The following is a 17,273-nucleotide window of genomic DNA, read 5'->3' as shown; positions in this document are numbered from 1 at the left end:
AGCCAAAAATAAATAAATAAATAAATTTATTTTTTAAAAAAAGGAATGCTCAGGGTGAATGAAGCCCCAGGCAGAGAAGGTACAAGCAAGAGATGGAGACAGAGCAGTTGAGCCTGAAATGTTCTTTTGCCTTAGAGCCAGCAGCATGGGAAAGTCTTCCTGATCACAGGATGCCCTCCCCCGCTGTGTTTTGTTTTGTTTTGCTTTGCTTGAGCTGGTTTCACCTTGTAAATAACAGATGAGAGGAAACCAATATACGGAGCTTTCTAGACTGAAGCTCCATGGAGGTGAAGACTGTGAGTTTGGAAACTTCGGGGCTGTACCCCAAGCTCAGAGCCGGCTTGATTACCGTTTGTTGGATGAGAAATGAAATAGCAAGTAGACAGCCCATAGTGTGGGACAGAAAGGAGTAGTGATGATTAAGAAAGGTGATGTACATATTTACAGATGAAATATTGGATGTCTGAGATTTGATTCAAAACAATCTGTGAAGAGTGGAGAGTGGGGCAGAGTACAGATGAAACAAGACTGGTCACGTATTGATGACTGTTGAAGGAGGGAAATGGAAACAGCAATTGTCTGTACTTTGGTGTCGTTTTTACATTCTATAGTAAAAAGTTTTTTTAAAAATTAAAAAAAAAAAACAGAATGAATCAGCATTGAAAGGCTGCTTACTGTAAAAAAAAAAAAAAGAAGAAGAAAGAAAGAAGGAAAGGAGATGTACACAGATAACCAACAAAGACCTACTGTATAGCACAGGGAACTATACTCAGTATTTTGTAATAACCTATAAGGGAAAAGAATCTGAAAAAGAAAATATATGTATGTGTGTGTGTGTGTGTGTGTGTGTGTGTAACTGAATCACTGCTGTAAATCAACTATACTTCAATAAACTTTAAAAAGGAAAAAAGAAAGAAAGGTGATGTCCTCTTTCTCTCCTGTCACACAGATGCTGCCAGGTTGACCAGAGCAGAGCCTCCCTGATGTCCCGACTCCAGGACCCTCCTCCCTGGGGAGCAGACAATGCCAGTCCCCAAGCCAGCCCAGCCAGGGCCAGCTTCTGTGACAGCAGACTCGTCCTGGGCCCTCCCTTTGGTGCCCTCCACCTCAGTCTCAGAGCACGAGGCCTCTGGTTTCCCTCCTTCACTTACCAGAACACGCCAGAGCTGACCTATCACCCAGGTGCACACCCAGGTAGCCAAGGCAACTGTTTACCCTCTGCCCTTAGAAACCATCTCCAGCTTGTGGCAGTAGGCACCCAACACAGCTGCCCTCTGCCCACAGCCTGGCCGAACAAGCAAAGGTGTCTCCTGCTGGGGCTGGCATTGCCAGGCTGGGTTTCCTACCCATCCACACGCCCTACTGCTCCTGTCCACCCTGGCTCCCCGCAGCCCCAGGGCACCACACACTCACCCTCTGGTCTGTCTGGGAGCCGAGGGGAGCGAGAGTCAGAACTCACCTCTTCCTGTTCCTCCAGCCACACGGCCCAAGGCATCAGCAAACACCAGGCAGACGGAGGAGATCAAGCCCTTGGGCTCTGGAGTCACAGAGCCCTGGGTCCAAATGCCCCTGTCCACCTGCTGCCTTGTGACCTCAAGCCAGGCACTTCATCCCTCTGAGCCTCCATTCCTCCCTATGTAGCATGAGGATAATACCTGTAACTACCCCTTTGGGCTGTTGTGACAATGAAATTGGCGTAGTGCCTGGCGTGTGACTAAACACTGACTGACTGGAGGGGCTCTGTTCCAGGGGCTCAGCCCTGTCCTGGGGGGGATGCTGTGCTGGGAGAGTCCTGCCTCACCCCGTGGCAAGTCCTGCTTTAGGGGCGGCCACCTGGCTGGAAGACAACCAGCGGGTTTGAACTGGTGCCTTATTTGTGTAGCCAGTACCCTGTATTAACTTGACTTTTGTTTATCTGGGGGGAGGCTCTGGGATGTCCGACGTTGGTTTGGGGGTCTGAAGAGCTCCCAAGTTGTCCCTGGACACTGCTGACGCCCTGGTAGTCCCAGTCCTGCTGGGGACCCGCCCCCCGGCCTTGCCCTCTTGAGGATCTTCAGAGCCATACCTACCTCCTTCCCCGTCACCCTGTCACCACTCCAGAAACACAGCACATGCACCCACCCAGTATCCCCAGAGTGCTACTCTTTCCTAAAAAATCTGCTCCCCAGCCTGTGAACACTAGCTTTGGAGTCAGCAAGTGAGGATGTTCTACTGGCTGTGTGGCCTTGGACAAGTCACCTGGCCTCTCTGAGCACCCTAGGATGGGGAAAACATTACCTAACCCCCTGGACACTGTGAGGATTAAACGTGGAAACTTAAGGAAGCTCTGGACATGGCAGGTCCTACGTAAATGATGAACATACGTGGCAAGGAAATGACACATATTGGCATCCCCCTACCCTTCCCTTGCTTGCTAAGGAGGGGGCAGGCTTAAAGCAGAGAAGCCGGGGGTGAAGTAAGAAGAAGGAGAGGACGCTGCCATGCCCTGAGTGGCCCTGGAATGTGAGTGAGCACAAGACGAAGCTTTGCAACTTTCCAGTCATGGCCTGGCCCCTTCTCTTCCCACCCTGGTTTCAGTGTGTGGACACCTCAGCCCGCATGTCCAAACTCTGTCCCGTGCCCCTCAGACATCTGCTCCACGGCCACCTCGGCCCAGCAGGGCTCACACCCACAGTGCAGTCCACCCTCGGGGGAATAGGCCTGGGGAAGGGGCCCACACAGACCCTGGAAGCAGGCTCAGGCCTCTTCAAGCACGGCAGGGGTTCCAGCATCCGGAAGGTGGTCTACAGGGGGATGTATCAACAGTATGAGCTCTGGGTGGGCACATCCCCGTGGTGCCCCACTCTGTGGGATGCAGTGCAGGCAACAGAGGACCAGATCAGGGTCCAGGAGCAAGGCCAGCACCTTACTTGCCTACGTGTCAGGGCGGTTAAGAACTGACCTCATCCCTGCCCTTGGGACACTTAGAGTCTAGCACAGAAAATAGACGTTAAGCAAGGATTTCTATGAAAGCAGGACCCTGATTCGGATGCCTGAAAAGAGAGAGAGCCTGGCTTCACTTGGCGGGGGTAGGGGGTACACCCTCTGCTACCCTCACTGAGGGCCTGAGGCCCCTCCTGCTGCACAGCCCCTTCCCAAGACCCTCAAGGCAGGATGTAGGGGAGCCCCAGCCGCAGCTCAGCACCAGTCCTGCTGTGCTCGGGGCCCTTCTGCAGACCGGGATCCCCGGGCCTGTGTTTCCCGAGGGATGGCCTCCAGACCTGCTGCGGGTTCCTGCTCACCCCAGACCCACAGAATCAGATTCTCTGGGGCAGGACCCAAGTCTCTATAGTTAACAAGCACCCTGGGGCTCTGATGCTCCTTGAAATTTGAGAACCACTGTTGGAGGGAACATACCCCATTTGTGCATTTATTCAGCATCCTTTGATTGAGCACCTACTGTGGGCCTGACACTGTGCTAGGTACTGAAGATACATCTGTGAACAGACACAGCCCCTGACCTTGGAGCTGACATCCAGGTGGGGGAGACAGTAAGACAAATCAATATATGATGAGATCATCCAGGCAGTGGTAAATACTGTGAAGACAATAAAACAGGGGCAGAGCAGACAGGGAAGGCCTCCTGGAGGAGGTGACATTTGACCTGAGACCTGAAGGACTCAAAGCTAGATCTGTCTGCGTCCGCACCTTAACCTCTTTGCAGCACTGTCTCCCTTGGCTGGTCGGCCCCCCAACTCTGAGAAGCCAGGAAAAGCAAGGATGATGGTGGAAAGAAGAGCACGCTCCACCCCTAGAGAAAAACCTTCACAAACTCAGCGTGGAGGGAAGTGGTGATATAATGCCCACCACATATAAATAGGCCCGACCGCTCCAGAGTCACCCTGGAAGCCTGCGGTCAGTTTGGACTTTGCTTAAGGCTAAGCTCCCTGCCACCAGGAGCCCAAAACGGCTGAACAAACTTCGAGCTTCACATGGGGCCGACCCTCGATGAGTTCAAGGCCAGAGCATTTCCCCAAAGTCAAAACCGCAACAGGAAGGCACAGAAAAAGTCTTCTGAGGAGGCCCCGCCTGGTGCAAGGGCTCTGGTCAGCCTTCCCAAAGGCCGCGTGGAGTAGGAAAGAGGGAAGCTAGAAACGTTCCTCCCCAAGTTCCAAAATCTCTGCCCTGCCCAGGTGCCACCATGCCTGAAATATCACCGTGAGAACTGGGGATTTGGGTTAAGCATTGACCTGCCTCCTCACTCCCGCAAGAAGCGATGCATTTAGCCGCTGAGACAGCGGGTGCAAGAGGAGGGACTCTGTGGGGTTTAGCTGTGCTGACTGTGTCTCGAATTTTCCTTGACCGTTCTGATGTCAGATCATTTGTTCCCATGTCCCATGGGAACTAGCTAGTGACTTGTTGGGAAGTAGGATCATCCTGGGCGTTCCATAGGAGAAGGGGCCCTGGGCAGGGCACCTGGAGCCCAGGTTCTCAGTTCTGGCTCTGCTACTTGGGCTGGTCTCCCTTCCTGTCCCTGGGCCTCAGTTTCCTTACGGTGGGGACCGTGGCCTAAATCAAGCGCAGGCGCCCCAGGCTGATTCTCTTCCCTGACAAGAGGGAGGGAAGAGGGCTCCAGAATGAAGGTGGTGGAGGTCCTGAGTAGGGGAAGGACCCTGGGAGTAAGAATGAGGTGTTGGGAAGCAACACGCTGACTGCCCAGTGCCATTGCCACCTGCTGCCCAGCGGCCCACTTCCTGCCTCTTTCCTGTCCTTGGGCCCCCAGGGAGCTTGACCCAGAGCAGACCTGAGCCCACACTCCAGCCAGGGTAGCAGCCAACGGCAAGGCCCAGGGCAAGGTGGCCTCCTGTGGGCATGAGGAGAGGCTTTGGCAAAGCTGCCTGGGCCATCACATGACCTTGACTGGCAGTGGAGAGAGCGACCAGCACAGAGGCCTGAGTACTGTTTGTGCAAGAAAGAGCACAGGAGGTGGGGCTGTTGGGACCTGGGCTGGAATCTTCACTCCATCTTTTATTCACTCTGTGGCCTTGACCAGACCCTTGGCCTCTAAACCTCAGTTGCACCATCTGTAGAGTGGGGTTAATGATCCCCCTTAAAGCCCATGCGAAGCTCCCAAGAAATTATGCACCTGCTCTGCTAACCTCAGCATGTGGCACAAGTAGGAGTTTTAGAAAAGAAAAATTCCCTTCCTCTTATAAATGTAAGTTGAACTGTGCCCTCGATCCTGGTTCTTAACATTTAACCCCAGGGACTAACTCCCTCAACAAGAGGAACTGGACTTAGTTCAAAAGTAAATCACCACCATCACCCTCATTCTTGCTACCAAATCTCTGCACATTTGTTACCAAGTGAGGTCCTGTCCAGTGCACAGTGTTACCACCATTCATAGTGACTACCATTATTGCACACCTACTATGTGCCGGGCACTTCTGTCACTATCCCAACACATTCCCATAACAACCCTTCAAGCTGAGGAAAAACCCATTTTACAGATGTGAAAACTGAGGCTCAGAGATGTGAAGTTTCTGCTCAGGGACCACAAGGAGGTGAAAAGGAACTCAAGCCCCACTGTCTGCCTGTGAAGCCCATGCATTTACCACTAGGCTACACTGCCTCCCAGGCTGAGGGAAGCCTCCTCTCTCAGTACTGCAGCAAGGGCTGCTAGGGAGACCCTGGAGGAAATAGCAAGGCTTGAGCGGCTCCCCTAACCATTCAGCATGTGATAATTTCACTAAAAACTCAATTTCCCTCCATCAAGGGCTCCTCCTCCTTTTTTTCAAAGTAAGACCTGTGTTTCAAGGTGGACCCCAGGGCTGCTTTGAACTCTGGAGGGGTCAAGAATGGAGCTGTGTGGTGGGAGCACATTTCTAGAATGATCACATTTGCCAAACCCAAAATGGACCTGTGAGGCCTGCCGAGGACAAGGTCCCCACGTATGTGCATTTGGGGCCATTCTGGCAATCAGGGTCCCAGGGTCACTGCAGCCAAATTCCCATGATGCCTCAGCTGTCTCTGGGAAAGTGCGGTTGTGCCTACAGGTTGTGACTCAGTCGACACATGTGTGGGCCAGTCACGGTTATTAGGGCTCTGTGGTCTCTCCGGCCCCCTGGACACCCTCGCTGAGCCTGGGAGCAGGTCAGGCAAGTCTTCTTGGAGGAGGGAGGGTTGAGCAGGCCATGGTGGACAGAGAGGTTTGGGGCAGGTAGAGAGAAGGACGCGTCTTCTCCAAAGAGGCATCCTGGCACAAAGGATGTCTGCTTCATAGCCAAGCAGACCTGGGTGTGAATCCTTAGATGGACAGATGGATGGGTGGATGGATGGATGTACAAATGGATGGATGGAGGGGCAGACGGATGGACAGATGGGAGGATGGATGGGTAGGTGAATGAATGGGTAGATGAATGGACAGATGGATGGATGGACAGACAGACAGATGAATGGCTGGATAAATAAAAGAAGGAAGGAAAAAGGATCAGTCGATTAATTCCAAGGTTGCAGTCTCTCTTGCTGTCCCATAGCTTCCCCACCCCAGAACCCATCAATCAGGATACACAGGTTATGTCACAGTAACAGACAGCTCCAAAATCTCAATGGCTCCAAACAGCACAGGTTTAGTTCCTGTTCACACTACATGCTTGTGGGTTGGTGGGGGCTCTGCCCCATCTTGCCCTCACTCAGGAACCAAGCCGCCACCACCCTGCTAGTCTCTGGTTGCTGTCACATTTCATTGGCCAAAGCCTGTCACATCATCATCCCTAACTTTAAGGGAATGGACAGTGCATTCCTACCACGGATCCGGAAAGAGGTAAACCTGAATATTTGTCAACAGCTCTAAGGCCACCATACATGCTGTGCCCCACTCCAGCTGCCTAGGGTCACTGTCCCCAGAGTCAGTGGGATGGAGACCAGGTGGGGCGGGGGGAAAGAGAGAACAAAGACCCTGGCCCCATCTCCCTGGACATCTTCACTCCTCGGCCCCTCAGCCCTGCCTGCATTGGAAGGCGGATTCTCAACCACTGGACCACCAGGGAAGTCCCTGAATTGATTTATTCTTGATTTCATTTCAGCAGGTGCCGGCCAACTCCAGGGCCAGCACTGTGGGTGACTAGATGACAAAGTTCCTCTGTCCTAGGAGGAATCCAAACACATCCGCTAAAGGTGCAGGAGAACAGGAGGTCCCAGGTCATGCCGGATACTGGATGCTTGTCTGTGTATCACTTGTTCACTGATTTATAGCCCATCTCCCCCACAAGGCTATGAGCTCCATGGACACAGGGACCCTCTAAATCCCCAGCACCTGACCTGTGGCTTATCTTCACTGAGTATTTATTGACTAGATAGAGGATCTTGCAGACCCCAGATCTGTTCTTCCTGGCAGTCCCTCCTCTTGAGCCTCAGGCCCCTTATCTGTAAGATGGCAGGTTGGGAAAATAAACTCAGAAAACAAAGGACTTAGATAACTTCGTCTGCAAAGTTCCTGGATCATCACAAGCCTGCAGTGGGCATGGCTGCTGTCATCATTGTTATCATTATTACTAAGTGCTATAATATTGTAGTGATGGGAGAGATCTCTCCGGGGCCCAGAGAGCTGTGGGAGAGCTCTAGCCCCGCCCACAGGTAGCCCTGAAATACCACTCACATTGCAGTCCACTGCCACACCCGCAAGTCCATTTCAGCCTCCCAGACCGTGGTTCTTCTCATCTTTTAAATGAGGAAACTGAGGGTCAGATTGATGAGAGAATTCACCCAGGTCACAGAGCACCTAAGAGGTTTGACCCCGGGAGAGAGCATTTCCTGAGTGTGTGCAGTGGACCTGTCACTGCCAGGAGGGACACTTCCTTTGCCTTATTTTATCACCCCATCTTACAGATGAGGAAACTCAGACTCGCAGAGGTAATGGGCTTGCCTGAGGTCCACAGTCAGTTAGTAACAAAGGAGCACCTCCTGCCCCTGCCCAGGGCCTCAGCCTCAGAGCTCCAACCCTCAAGAGACTAGGATCTGAGCAGTGCCCTGGTCACCCTCTGCTGCTCCGTCTGCACCTTGATCTCCACACCCACGATGCCAGGAAACCCCAGCAGGGCGGCCGAGCTGCCGGGTATTTATAGCGGACATGCAGAAAAGCTGCCACCCCCATCTGTTTACCCACACAACGCTCTTCTAGCTGGACGCTTTCAGCCCCGCCAGCCACAGACAGACCCTCACCGCCGCCTCATCTATTTTTTCCTCCCCACTTAATTTTGCATCATCCCAGCTTCCAAAATAAACTTCCCCAAACCAGCCGGGCTCATTCTGGCCCAGAGCCCCTAACGGAGAGCCCCCTGCAGCCCCAGCCTTCACATCAGCCCACAGGGCAGAGCCACCAAACCCAACCCGGCCCCTCGGCTGCCTTTGGCCTTGATTTAGAAGCAGCTGCTCCTGCCCTGGCGGGTTTCTGACACTCCAGGGCCGGGGTGTCTGCATTTGTGGGGATGCCAGCTGGGCATCTGTGTGCATGGTTCCTGGCTGGAGGCCAAGGGTGCCGCCCTTGCCCCCAAAACTGCCCCCTCATAAACTCACATGTACACACACACACGTGTACACACGTGCACACACTCACACATGCATACGGTGTCCTGCAAGCTGCAGTCTCCTCCAGGGCATCCCTCACGTGTTGGTGGCCTCCTTCCTCTCTATCCTTGCCCTGACCCCTGCTGACCTCTTCCAGCTTCATCACAGGACCCACCCACTCCTCCATCTCTGCCCACCCACCACTCTGAACTTGTTTCATTCCTCCGACACATCATGCCATCTCACCTCCAGACCTTTGCATCTGCTATTCCCTTAGCCTAGAATACTTTTCCTCTCACCCTTTGCTAAACTAACCTTACTACCCCTTCAGACCTGAACTTAGATATCACCTCAGCCAGGAGGTCTCCCCTGGCCAGCAGAAGGGGAGCACACACAGGCAAACCAGCTCTCTCATCCCCAGGAGAAAATGCTCCTTCCCCTCGGGATCTGAGACAGTCATTTAGTCCATCCCCCTGTGGCAGAAACCAGGGATATCTCAGTCATTCCAGAGTTACAATCCCAACTTTATGAAACTCCTTTTCAGGTGGGTTTTTCAGGTGAACAATTCAAAAGATCATTTATTTCTTCTGAGTTTTTTGCAAGGCCTGAGGATAGGAAAGGAACTAATGTCTGTGAGGTATATCTATTCCCATTCAAAAGAAAGACACTCATAAGCCCATTTTTTGGATGAAGAAACTGAGCCTTAGGGAATTGCACTTCATTTATTCATTCAGCACTTATTAACTGAGCTCTCACCACGTGCCGGGCACACGGTGGCACTAGGAACACAGCAGGGAGCGAGACAGGCATGATCCCCACCCTCTTGGAAATCATAATCCACTGGAAGAGACACATTGCACAGATAATATTACACAGAACTGTTTAATAACCATTGTGATTAGGCTGATAGGGCTTCAAAGGAAGAGTCCAGGGGGTTGAGAGAATATATGTAACCAGGAGACCAAGGAAGCCTTCTCAGACATGATATGTACGCCAAGACCTGAAAGGAATGAGCCCAGTAAAAGGCAAGTTGAGGAGCATTCCAGCAGGGGAAACAGCACATGCAAAGGCCTGGAGGGGAGAAGGAGGGAAAAAATAGACGGCTTGCTGAAAGCCACACAGCCAGTAAGGGACAAGCCTAAGTCAGATCCCAAGGCTAGCTGACCCCAGGGCCTTTGTTCATGCCTCCGCAACATGAGGGCAGATTGATGCTGAAGGAAAACAGCACGGGAGCTGCCTCCTTGTCCAGAAGGTTGGATTTCAGATGTGAGCATGACGCAGAGATTAGTATCACTTATTCTGCTAGAGAATGTTTGAGAAAATTAAGTCCTGTATGAAGACATCTTAGCCACCCATTTTTTTAAGCCCTAATAAAAACAAGTCAAGAAAATAAACATTCCAGAGCAACTAGGCACCACATGCAGAAATCCTTAACTGTCAGGTACATTCCCTGTTACCATGACCTTAACAGAATGTCTCTTCTAACTTACCTTAGATAGTTCTCTACAAATCAGACCTTTTTTCTGAGACTCCAGGATTACAGGTATCCAAGGACTTGTAGGTAATGTGAATTGAGAAACAGTGAAGTTCATACTGCCCACCCCCAAGTTCCCTTCAGGTCAATGAGCTGCTTTACAGTTCCGCAATGTGCAAGGGAGGGGTCCCACGGGGCCTTCCCACTCCTGAAGAGTTTGCTTCCTGGGTTGGGTCCTAAGAGCAGCTTCAACACAAACTCAGATTCAAACTTCTGGCACAAGGCAGCGCGCTAACGAAGCTTCCACGTTCCCCAGATGCCGCTTGGCTTCCCGAAGAAACCAGCATCACTTCTAGCTCAAGCCATTTTCAAGAGTCAAGCAGAAGGTGCAGCCTCGAGAAGTGTTTTCACCCCAGCCCTGTTTCTGGAAGGAAAGAGCAAGGTCCCAGCTGACTCAGTAAGGTGGGGTTGGGGCCCAAAGGAGCAGACCAGAGGACGAAGGCAGAGAGGAATCAGCTTCCGGGATTTGGTCCAGATGGGAAGAGTAACCAGGACAAGAATGCTGTGGGGGACCAGAAACACATCTTAAGGCTGGGTCTGTGTACAAGACCCCAGGCCTGCCAGCCAGGGAATGCAGGGGGACCCCAGGATGATGGGTAAAGGAGAATGCCCTCTGCCCTGATTGGTAAGGAGCCCCAACCTGCAGGTGGGTGGAGAAGGTATGCACAACTTCTCCTGGGAAGGGGCTGAGGGCACAGCAAAGTTAGAACCACTCTGGGTTGAAATGGCTACCACTTCATGTATAGGATTTAGATTCCTGGAATCACATGGTATTTTGGGTTGTTTTTCTTCTCAGCTCTAGAAGAGACTGGAGAATGGAGAGATTAAGAAATTCCAGGGTTTCACTATGGAGAACTGTATGGAGGTTCCTTAGAAAACTAAACGTAGAATTACCATATGACCCAGCAATCCCACTACTGGGCATATACCCAGAGAAAACCATAATTCAAAAAGACACATGCACCCCAATGTTCATTGCAGCACTATTTACAATAGCCAGGTCATGGAAGCAACCTAAATGTCCATCGACAGACAAATGGATAAAGAAGATGTGGTACATATGTACAATGGAATATTACTCAGCCATAAAAAAGAACGAAATTGGGTCAACTGTAGAGATATGGATGGACCTAGAGACTGTCACAGAGAGTGAAACAAGTCAGAAAGAAAAAAACAAATATCATATATTAATGCATATATGTGGAATCTAGAAAAATGGTACAGATGAACTGGTTTTCAGGGCAGAAATAGAGACACAGATGTAGAGAACAAAAGTATGGACACCAAGGGGGTAAAGTGGGGCGGGGGGATGAATTGGGAGATTGGGATTGACATATATACACTGATATGTATAAAACGGATAACTAATAAGAATCTGCTGTATAAAAATAAAATAAAATAAAATTCAAAGCAAAACAAAAGAAATTCCAGGGTTCCAGGTAGAGAAAATGGGCTTGATCTAAAGCAGGAAAGACTGCAGTTAGACATGAGATAGGAATAGCTGACCATCCGAGTGACAGCATCCTGGAATGAACTCCCAACGGCAGTTCTTCGTCCCTGAGAGCGGAATGTAGAAAGACCTGCCCAGACTGGTGAGGCCCAATCAGAGAGGCCCAGTTTTCCTGAGTCTGACGACCCCTCCTGCAGAGCCAAAGATTCCATAGTGGGTGTATTTGCTGTCTACGGTGATGGTGAAATAGCAAAAAGCGACCATAAGTGTTTTAATGCTCGTCTATGAGTTTGCATTTTGTTCATCACAAAATCATCTACAAGCATCAAACAATTAATTGTACAGCCCAGCACTATCTATGAAGTCTTCTGTCCCCACTCCTCCAAAAAACACAGACAAATGGAAAAAAAAAAAGCTGAATCTATTCAGCCTTTCAAGAGTGGATATACAGGGATGGAGGAGCCCATTAACTTACAGAACATCCAGCCAAAGCAGAATGGGGACCCTCTACAGATCAACCAACCTGATCTCTCCAACGATCAAGGCCAGAAAAATAAACACGGCGGGGGTTGGGGGGGGGGAATAAAGGGGCATGCCCTGGATTAAGAAAAATTAAGAAATGTAACAATTCAATATCATAGCTAGATATTTGACCTTGTCTGAGCCCTGATTAGATGAACAATCTGTAAACAGATATTTTTGAAACTGTTGGGGACATTTGATTGGGATGTGAGCATTAATTTCATTAGGGGAGATAATAGCATGGTGGTTATGTAAGAAAATGTTCGTGTATTTTTGACAGTGGTGTGCTGGTAAATGTTTAACAACCGGCTCTCGGGGGGGTGGGGGTGTGGAGGGAGCCCTGGTTTGTAGCTTTTGTCAATTTCCATGGTGTAAATACTCCCACCACAGATGATTTCAAGCTACCAACATGACATCACTGAACGCCAAGTTGAGAAGAGACCACACAACCAGCTCTCAGCAGCCAGAACCAGCTGGCTCCAGCGCTCCACTGGTTTTTAGAGATCCAAACTGAAGTGTGTGCAGGAGACATGACAAGGTATCTGGAATGTGTTTGGAAATAATGCCCTAAAGAAAAAGAGAAACAAACAAAAACAACAAAAGAGTAGATGAAGCAAACGGAACAAAATATTGATAGTGGCTGAATCTGGGTGATGCATACATGGGAGTTTGTTATACTACAATTTTCTTCTATTTGAACATTATCATAATAAAACATTTAAGACTACAATCATCTTATATATAGGCGAGAGAGCTTTATTCCAAGACTTCTAGGTATGCACGCTGACTCCTGGACTCCTACCCTAACTCCACAGCCCCCCAGGGATCTGAAGATAAAGAATGGGAACCACAGGCATTGACATCACATGCCTAAATCCATCTATCAATCCATCAACAGGTAATAAGCAAGATGTCTCCATGGACCCTGTGCTAGGCTGAGGGTGGAAGGAGAGCCCCCAGAAGAGAAAAGTGACACAGGGCCTGATTGGAAGTCCTGGGTTGTACCGTCTGCTGACAGAGTGGGCAACTTAACCCAACTCTCTGAGCCCCTATTTCCTCGTTGGCAAAATAAGGGTATGAGTAACCTATGGTGAGAATTAAATTGCAATTCAGGCACAACTCCTGACATGATCCCTGACACACAGTAGGATGCTCAGGAAATACTGGCTTCCTTCCTTCCGCTAGGGCTCTGCTGAGGTGCTGCAGGAACACGCGTGAGCCGTTAAAGATGTGCAGAGCTCACTTTCCTCATCAGAGAATGTCGGTGTCCTGTTGCCAAACCTCCCCATTTTCCAAGAGAAGCTAGGGATCCTGCTTCTTATGTGAAATCTCCCAATCTTGAAATGTTGTCAACAAATTCATATATTTAAAAACCTTGGGCAGGCCAAGCAAAACACACCTGCAGACCACTGGAGTGTGACTTCTGATTTAAACCATAGAACAAGATGAAGCGCTAACCTTCACTGAAGCTGGGCCCCGGGCGTAGAAGGCTTTACGCACAGAATCACACTGATTCCTCACAATATCCCTTATGATCCCCAGTGTACAGATGAGGAAACTGAGGCTCAGCTTGGTGAAGAGTTCTGGCAGGGCTGGAAACAAATATAGGTCTTCCTGAGAACTCGAAGTTCCAGTTTACCCCCTCTCCAGATTCCTAGAAGGGTCTTTAGGAAGTAAACACCAGGCCCAGAGAGGGGCAGGGAACTGCCCAGGGCCACACAGACACACCTGGCTGGCTGAGACTGACCAGGTTTCCTGTGCTCTTCTGGAACAGGGCCCCAGGGCAGACAGCTCTAGAAAAGGTGACAGTGCAGATCCAGCCCGCCAAGCCTGAGATGGTGCAGGAAAGGCACCCCCTACTTTTTTTTTTTTTTTTTTTTTTTTGCTGTATGCAGGCCTCTCACTGTTGTGGCCTCTCCCGCTGCGGAGCACAGGCTCTGGATGCGCAGGCTCAGCGGCCATGGCTCACGGACCCAGCCGCTCCGCGGCACGTGGGATCTTCCCAGACCGGGGCACGAACCCGCGTCCCCTGCATCGGCAGGCGGACTCCCAACCACTGTGCCACCAGGGAAGCCCCACCCTCTACTTTTTACCTCCTTGAACAATGTATGTATAGGCTTAAGAATGCTCTAGACCACAAGCCTAGGCCCTTGGTTTCTCCATCTCAAAAACCTGGGAAGTTGGACAGGAAACCCCAGTCAGCAGCTGTTCCACTCCTCAGTGCTTCTAAGACTGGGCTGGAGACACAGCCAACCACCCTGCTTTGGATTAATTCACCCAGAGCTGGCAATAATTTAGACATGCAGTATGTGATTCTTTCTGATTAAAAACTTGGCCAGGTTTCCTGTCCTTGGTGAATTTTCATAGTTTTACTAATAAAGAAGGAGAATTCACTCCAAAAAAGGGCCACTCCAGGAGAAAATGGAACCCTCCTACACTGTTGGTGGGAATGTAAACTGATGCAGCCACTATGGAAAACAGTATGGAAGTTCCTCAAAAAACTAAAAATAGAGTTGCTATGTGATCCAGCAATCCCACTCCTTGGTATATATCCGGAGAAAACTGTAATTCTAAAAGAAACAGGCACCCCAATGTCCATAGCAGCACTATTTACAATAGCCAAGACTTGGAAGCAACCTAAATATCCATCAACAGATGAATGGATAAAGATGTGGTATGTATCTACAATGGAGTACTACTCGTCCATAAAAAAGAATGAAATCATGCCATTTGCAGCAACATGGATGGACCTAGAGATTATCATACTAAGTGAAGTAAGTCAGAAAGAGGAAGACAAATACCATATGAGATCACTTATATGTGGAATCTAAAATATGACACAAAGGAACTTATTTACAAAACAGAAACAGACTCACAGACACAGAAAACAAACTTACCAAAGGGGAAGAGCGGGAGGGATAAGTTAGGAGTTTGGGTTTAGCAGATACAAACTACTATATGTAAAATAGATAAACAACAGGTCCTACTGTATAGCACAGGGAACTATATTCAATATCCTGTAATAAACCATAATGGAAAAGAATATGTACATATATGTATAACTCGTCACATTGTAAATCAACTATACGCCAATTAAAAAAAAAGAAGACACTCCAAAAGTTAAGGAATCGTTTCCTTCAACCAAGGAACGGGAAACAACCAATACACGTTCAGATTCCATTTGTGTGGGGCACTCAACACACTGGACACAGAGAGGAGCTACAGACGGGGAGACCCCACCTCAGTCCTAGAGGATTTACAGAAAGTGCCAGGAGGAGCCTAGAGAAACCCCATGACTTTCCCCTTCTGGACCCAGACATTAATCCTTACAAGTGGAAGACTCCTGTCTACTAAACAATGTAGTCGGTCATTCAGCACCCAGAACACCTGTGTCCAAACCTTGGCTGTGCCACTTACTATAAGCAAGCCATTTTAACCCCTCTGTGCCTCAGTTTCTCCATATGTAAAATGGGAGTAACAACAATAGTGCCGATTCAGAGGGTCACTGATATATCTTAAAGCACTTTAGAGCAGCACCTGGGTTTCACCACGTGTAAATGGAAATAACAACAGCACCTACTTCCTAGGGCTGTGGCCAGGATGAAATGAGTTCACGTGAGCAAATCATCTGGAACAGTGGCTGGCACACAGAAAGCACTAGATACACGGTTGCTATTATCATATGAAAGAGCTATTGATGATTGAACTTTTTATTAATTTGTATTTATTTCTTCACAATTGAGTCGCTCTTGAAAGTTAGAAGAGCATTTTCTCAAAGAGACTTTCACATTAAGACTTTCCACTGACTCAGACCAAAGGACTCTCCTCTCCCTTATCACGATCAGGGCGTGCCTTTCTGGCCGTGGCCCTCAGTTCCCTCCCTCCCTCCCTCCTGGGCTCATCTCTCTCCAGCTCACAGGACTCACACCCACTGCTTCACGTGTGTCTCCCAGTAGCCCCAGGAGAAGGTGAGTCAGGTAACATTGTCCCCACCTGATGGTACAGACACTGGAGGGCCAGCAGCTCCCCAAATGTCAGGGGCATGTGCTGAGGGACAGGGACCCAAACACCAGAGCCCCAGGCACCAGGCAGCACTGGGTACACCACTGTCCTTGGGCAAGTCACTTCTCTAACCCTCATTTCCTTATCTGTAAAATTGAGAAAAGAACAGTAAAGCATTTAGAACAACGCCTGGCACATGAGGGCTCAATATTTTAGCAAAACAAGACATCCTAGTTTGCCTGGTACAGTCCTACTTTATGCCTGATACCCCAGCAAATCTTCCAGTTAGAGTCACCAGTCGCTCTCAAAAATGTCCTGGTTTGGAAGAAAATTATATGGCCACCCTAAAATAATTGCCCGTTGCTGTTTAAATTATTATTATTATTTTATTATTATTATTATTTTCCACCATACCACGCTGAGACTCTAAGAGTAAATATGTTGGCTCAAAGTAGTTCTGTAATTCAGTACTGATCTTAGGTGAAAGTGGTCCCTGCCCTGGGGACCCCAAACTCTGGTCCTCCAGCTAAGCTCTCACCACAGGGAGAAGAGACGATGGGGCCAAAGGGACGTGTCATCTGGAGACTGTGCCCCCTCTGGGCCACACTCTGGGTGCCCAGGGCCCTGAGATTCCCTGCCCAGATGGCCCTAAGCCCAATTCCAAGACCTGGGTGGGTCTCTTCTGCAGATCAACCCCTGAGGTCAGATGGCACCGCAGATATGCCCTGCCCTGTGGCCGAGGGGTGGCCAGGGGCAGCTCTCTTGGAGGTGGGGTGGGGTGGTCCGAGCTTGTGTGTGCAGGCTGAGATGTTCACACATGTGTGCACAGGGCCCCTGCACCACCATGCTCCAGGGCAGGCTCTGAGGAGTCTGAGAATTCTACATTCAGAGCTAGCCTTCCAGGTTGTTATGAAAGTATGCTTGTCAAGGTAGGAGAATAGAACATATTTTATTTCACATTTTGTTAGCTTGATTTATAACTTGCAAATATTTAGACATATGGTATGTGAACCTCCACCTGTGCTCTTGTTCAGCCCCACAAATCCCTGCCACCTTCTGCCCACTCTCAACACCGAATGGTTACTGAGTCCCTCCTCTGTGCTGAGCCCAGGGGACTCCATGGAGTGAAGGGCACCCTCCTGGCACCCAAACGTGACCATCTACGTGGGAGCAAACCTCTTGCCTCTAAAACAGTGAAGAGCACAGTGTCAGGGGTGAGGG

This window comes from Phocoena phocoena, chromosome 1, assembly GCF_963924675.1.
Source record: "Phocoena phocoena chromosome 1, mPhoPho1.1, whole genome shotgun sequence".
Taxonomy (NCBI): Eukaryota; Metazoa; Chordata; class Mammalia; order Artiodactyla; family Phocoenidae; genus Phocoena; species Phocoena phocoena.
Note: the sequence above shows the minus strand (reverse complement) of the source record.